The 5,000-nt window shown below is 45.3% G+C and overlaps 1 protein-coding gene across 1 annotated transcript in view; it reads left to right on the forward strand.

The window, feature by feature from the left end:
• The window catches only part of LOC134078920 (low-density lipoprotein receptor-related protein 1B-like), a 263,590-nt gene that overhangs the window by 21,535 nt on the left and 237,055 nt on the right, over positions 1–5,000 (forward strand).

Here is a 5,000-nt window from a genome sequence, read left to right on the forward strand (position 1 = left end):
AGGTCTCGTATCGTATCACCTCCCATCATCCTCCCTGTCGTCCCTGGCCCATCTGCGCTCACTCAGCTCAGCCTGTGCGTCGTGGCGTGGCGTGGCTCAGCTCGGGACATCATGGTCTGCTGAATATTCATGTCCCCCTCTCTTTCTCTCTCTCTCTCTCTCTCTCTCTCTCTCTCTCTCTCTCTCTCTCTCTCCTTCCTCTGATTAGATAAGGCCTCAATCACTTAGCTGCATGTAAATGATTCGGGGGGAAGATGACAATGGGGTTTGAGAGAGGGGGATAATGACACTTCATGGCGGGGGGGGGGGGGGGGATTTGTGCCTTGTCCTCGGCTAACTAAGCCACTCGGGACTGCGCTGCGGGGGTCTCAGACACGGTAGATGACTGGTCCCTGTGCTGTGTGCAGGGAGGCTGCAATGCATCGTTTGGGGGGAAAAACATCTGCAAGGTGCATTTTTAGTCTTTTGGCAACACAACACGTTTAATTGAAATTTTAACAAGCTTATTAGCTGTTAATCAACATGCATTTAGACCAGCAATTATCCCCACCACTACCACTACATACTCACACACACGCACACACACACACAGGCACACACACACACACACATACACACACACACACACACACACACACCCACACACACACACACACACACACACACACACACACACACACACACACGCACGCACGCACACACACACACACACACACACACACACACACACACACACACACACACACACACGCACGCACGCACACACGCACACGCGAATAATATGTACACATAATCACATCCATTTGTTGTTGATGTTCCATCTGTGTTTTGAGCGGTTTCAGAGCCGTGTGGTGTGCAGCGGTTTGCGTTTTGATTAAAAGAAGCGGCTAGGCTCCGAGCCATATTCATAAAGCCCAATGGGAGCTATGCTAAATGTGCATTATTGTCATTTACTGGCGTTCATAAAGCTAACGATGCCCATGATTAGCATATGGCATGTTGATGTTGGATATCCTCCTTGTGTGTGTGATGTCAGGACATTACAGTAGGGAGAAGTACCCAAACGAAGTGGCTCCGTAATGAAGACATATTAGGGATCAGTCCACTTAAAAAGCAAAATGGATGTTACGAACGGAAGTCATCGGCTGAGAAGGACAATGGATAAGAAGCTGTTTCCCTGTTCTTGTTAGTTGGTCTCCCATGGATACAACACAAAGCAGCTTTCTATGAAATCATCCGTATAATACATTTTCTTGAGTTATGCTTTATTCCATATGCATGCTAATTTTTCAACTATTTTAGCCGGTTGAAATGAAGTCACATGCAAACGTGTACTTACATATATCATACAAATGGTAAAATGGGTCATTTAACCTATGAATATGGACGGGTGTTACTGGTGATGATATTGCCCTTACCATTATATTAAATATGCCATTGAGTTTTATGAATATGGCCCTATATAGACATATATATCCAGCCAACACCCAGTGGAGAAGACTGTGACCGGAGCGTTGATTAGACTGCCTTCCGCATTCGCATATGAAATATGAGCTCTCGCAGTTTAAGGTCACTTACATCTCACTGTCCTTAACATTGCATTATCCTTGTACCTGGGGACAAGTCTCCAAGGGTGTTGGAAGACGGAGAACAAAAAATACTCGTAAAAATCGTTTCCGTCAGTATCGTATCATCTTGCAGCAAAAATGATAGTGGTAACAAGAGCCTACCTATTGTCAAGGAGATACCCTTATAGATTCAACACGGATCGTTGCACAATGTGCCCGTAAATCTGCGCGGAGGGCTTGAAGAAGACAAGTTTCACGTTAACGACTGCCTTAATTGTGGTATCACATTACCCTGTGGAGTGGAAATGAAGAGAGAGCCTGTTTTTTTATTTTTTTTTTCTATCTCCACTTCCTGTATAGACACTGCGTGATGTAAGGGAGTTGAATCGCAGGAGGCTCTGAAGATCTCTCTCTCTCTCTCTCTCCCTCTCTCTCTCTCTCTCTCTCTCCCTCTCTCTCACGAGGGCCGGTCACGTGACCGATAAATCTGTCTCTAAGTGGCCGTGTTGCAGTTATGGTAATTGATACCGAGGCGCCGGGCGGCGCGGGTCGACACGTTTGGCGAACGTTGGGTCGGCCCGGGCGGCGGGAGAGTGGAAGCCTCGCCTCGCCTCTCCTCTCCTCGCGTGGCATGGCATGGCGCGCGCTCCGACGTGCTTTATGTGCCTGCAGGGCTGCTTAGCCGATGAGGGTCACCTATGTGCCTCATGAATCTTTTAACAGATGCTGGGTACAGCTCCGGTGAGGAGGGGACCAGGGGAGAGGGAGTGTGGGGCTTTGGCTCGCTCTTTTTTTTTAGGTCGGTGGCTCAGATGCGCGTGGAATGCACACACACACACACCTACTCACACACACACCTACACACACACACACACACACACACACACACACACACACACACACACACACACACACACACACACACACACACACACACACACACACACACACCTATAATCACAAACAAGCACACACAGATGGCAAACACACATTTACTGCACAGGCAGTCTCAGCCTACACACACACACACGCACACACGCACACACGCACACACACACACACGCACAGACACACACGCACACTCGCACACACACACACACACACACACACACACACACACACACACACACACACACACACACACACACACAATGACAAAACACTCCTGCGCATTGTTTTTGGAGGAGATTTGAATTTCAGAACAAGCATGGATGATTATGGAGTCGCTGATGAGATCATTGAATCTAGCTGAAGTTAGTGGCAGGCGGCACTGATTAAAATCAGGCATTAACATATGCACCGCACAACACATTAGTCTCTCTCCTCTCTCTGAGCTTTACTAATGGATCACACCTCAGACTAGGGTGTTAAAGCCTGATCACCATGCATAGTACTCTACTTTCGACTTGTGTTGTCACAGCTTATATTTGCAAATAACTCTCCAGCAGTGGCATGTAGAATGCAGATTTTTTCAATGGTGGAAAGTCTACATTTTCTGATATGCAAAGACAATGCATCATATATATTGTTGATCTTAAAGGTCTTAAAAAGAGAAAGAAATGGTTTTGATTGACATATTTAGTCATAACTGAAAGCCTTTTTCCTTGCATTACTTCCAGTGCACATACCGGCATGACATAACAGAAGAAACCCAACAATACATCTTCAATAACAAAACAATAACACAATTACTGTAACAAAACGACACAACCATTCAAAACATTATGAGTAGCCTCTTGTTTTCCTTTGAAACCTTTATTGCCTTAGCCTGGTAATAGTGAGCTTCTGAATGGGAGCATATATTTTGCACTTGTGTGTCTATTGACCTCAGGGCAACAGCATACGTTTGAACACAGCAGACGGTGTCTCATGGTGATCATAACACCGCTACCTCCTGATGGGTCTGTGCCCCCCTGGTCATAATAATTTGGATTTTATGGCCGCTGCCCTGTAATGAAAAACTGTTGTTTATTTCCGAACTGATTGAATCCTTAATGCTCTAATTGGTAATTGACGCAGGCGCCGCTCACGACTCTATCACATCACTTGACCATCGAGTGCTTGTGTGAGCATTGCTAAATCATCTGTGAGGGGAAAAAAAAAAAATCATTATTATCAGAGGCGTTGCTCGGAGGGCTGGCAGATAGGCCTTGTCTCGCAGATGGCACAGTTCATTTAGATTGCAGGGAGCGCCAGCAGACTACCGAACCAGCCCGATCCATCACACGACCAGGAGAGGGTGGATTTCTCGTCTGGGCGGCCATCTTGTTTTGTCTGGTTGGAGAGTTTTGGAAAGGTTGTGTTGATTCTGATTCCCAGTTCTAGCTGGACAGCGCTAGCTAGAAAAGCTGGGTCTTGTTGAAATATTTTAGGAAAGTGGTTATTTAGGATGTTAAGAGCATCTGTTTCCTAGCATCCAACACAGTGTTCCGTGTTAAAGATGAAAAGGAAAAGTAGCCTCTCCGTTGTGAAGGACTAACAACTCTAAAACCTTCAATGCCCTGGCAGTAGGCTACTGACACCTATTACTGGTGATATGCCAAGGGGATGGGGTGTAACGCTACCTTGCTTTTGAATTCACGGTTCGGTTCATTTTTGGTAAAGTAAGCCTGTAGGTACTGCTAACCTAAAATGCACTGACAATATTTTTGAAACGGGAATTTTGATATAATAAGTATAATGAAGGAGTATTTTAGAAGGTATCAAATGTTTTTTTGATGTTAATTGACAAACTGACTGTTGCGTCAAAAGACAAAACATTAAACATGAGCACAACTGAGCCCGACCTACGGTCATATCCCAATCCCACCCCATCTCTCTCTTCTCTCTCTCTCTCTCTCTCTCTCTCTCTCTCTCTCTCTCTCTCTCTCTCTCTCTCTCTCTCTCTCTCTCTCTCTCTCTCCCACTCACTTGCTGTCATTCTTCACTGTCCTACCCAAATAAAGGCAAAAAGACCAACAAAATTACACATTAAAGACTGCATTTGGTACACACTCCTGTTCCTAATCAGTTTGGTTCTAATTTGTGTACCATTACACCCCTACAAGATAATGAAAAACAGTAAATGTACACCTGTCTGGAAATGTCTTCATTTCCTGGTTACTTTGTTTACATCATGCCAACAACTTTTGTTTTACTATTGTTGTTGTTGTTGTTGTTTTATGGGCCCAGAAAAGTACCACAATATATTTATTTTGTTTTAGACATAGCAGCTGAGTTATATAGACCTCTGCTCTGGCTGGTTTATTGCAGAAATGAATCACACGCTGCCATTTTCAGCCACATGTGTCCGATGCCAATGTTTCAGCTGAAGCCTCTCTGCTCTAATGAGGACGTATTGGCTGAACACAAAGACTAGACAGAGGGAGAGAGCTGAAAGTGAACCGGCGGTTATGGAGTGGGGTTTCCTCAAAGGAGCACACGAAAGGGACC

The sequence above is a fragment of the Sardina pilchardus genome, chromosome 4 (genome assembly GCF_963854185.1).
Source record: "Sardina pilchardus chromosome 4, fSarPil1.1, whole genome shotgun sequence".
NCBI lineage: Eukaryota > Metazoa > Chordata > Actinopteri > Clupeiformes > Clupeidae > Sardina > Sardina pilchardus.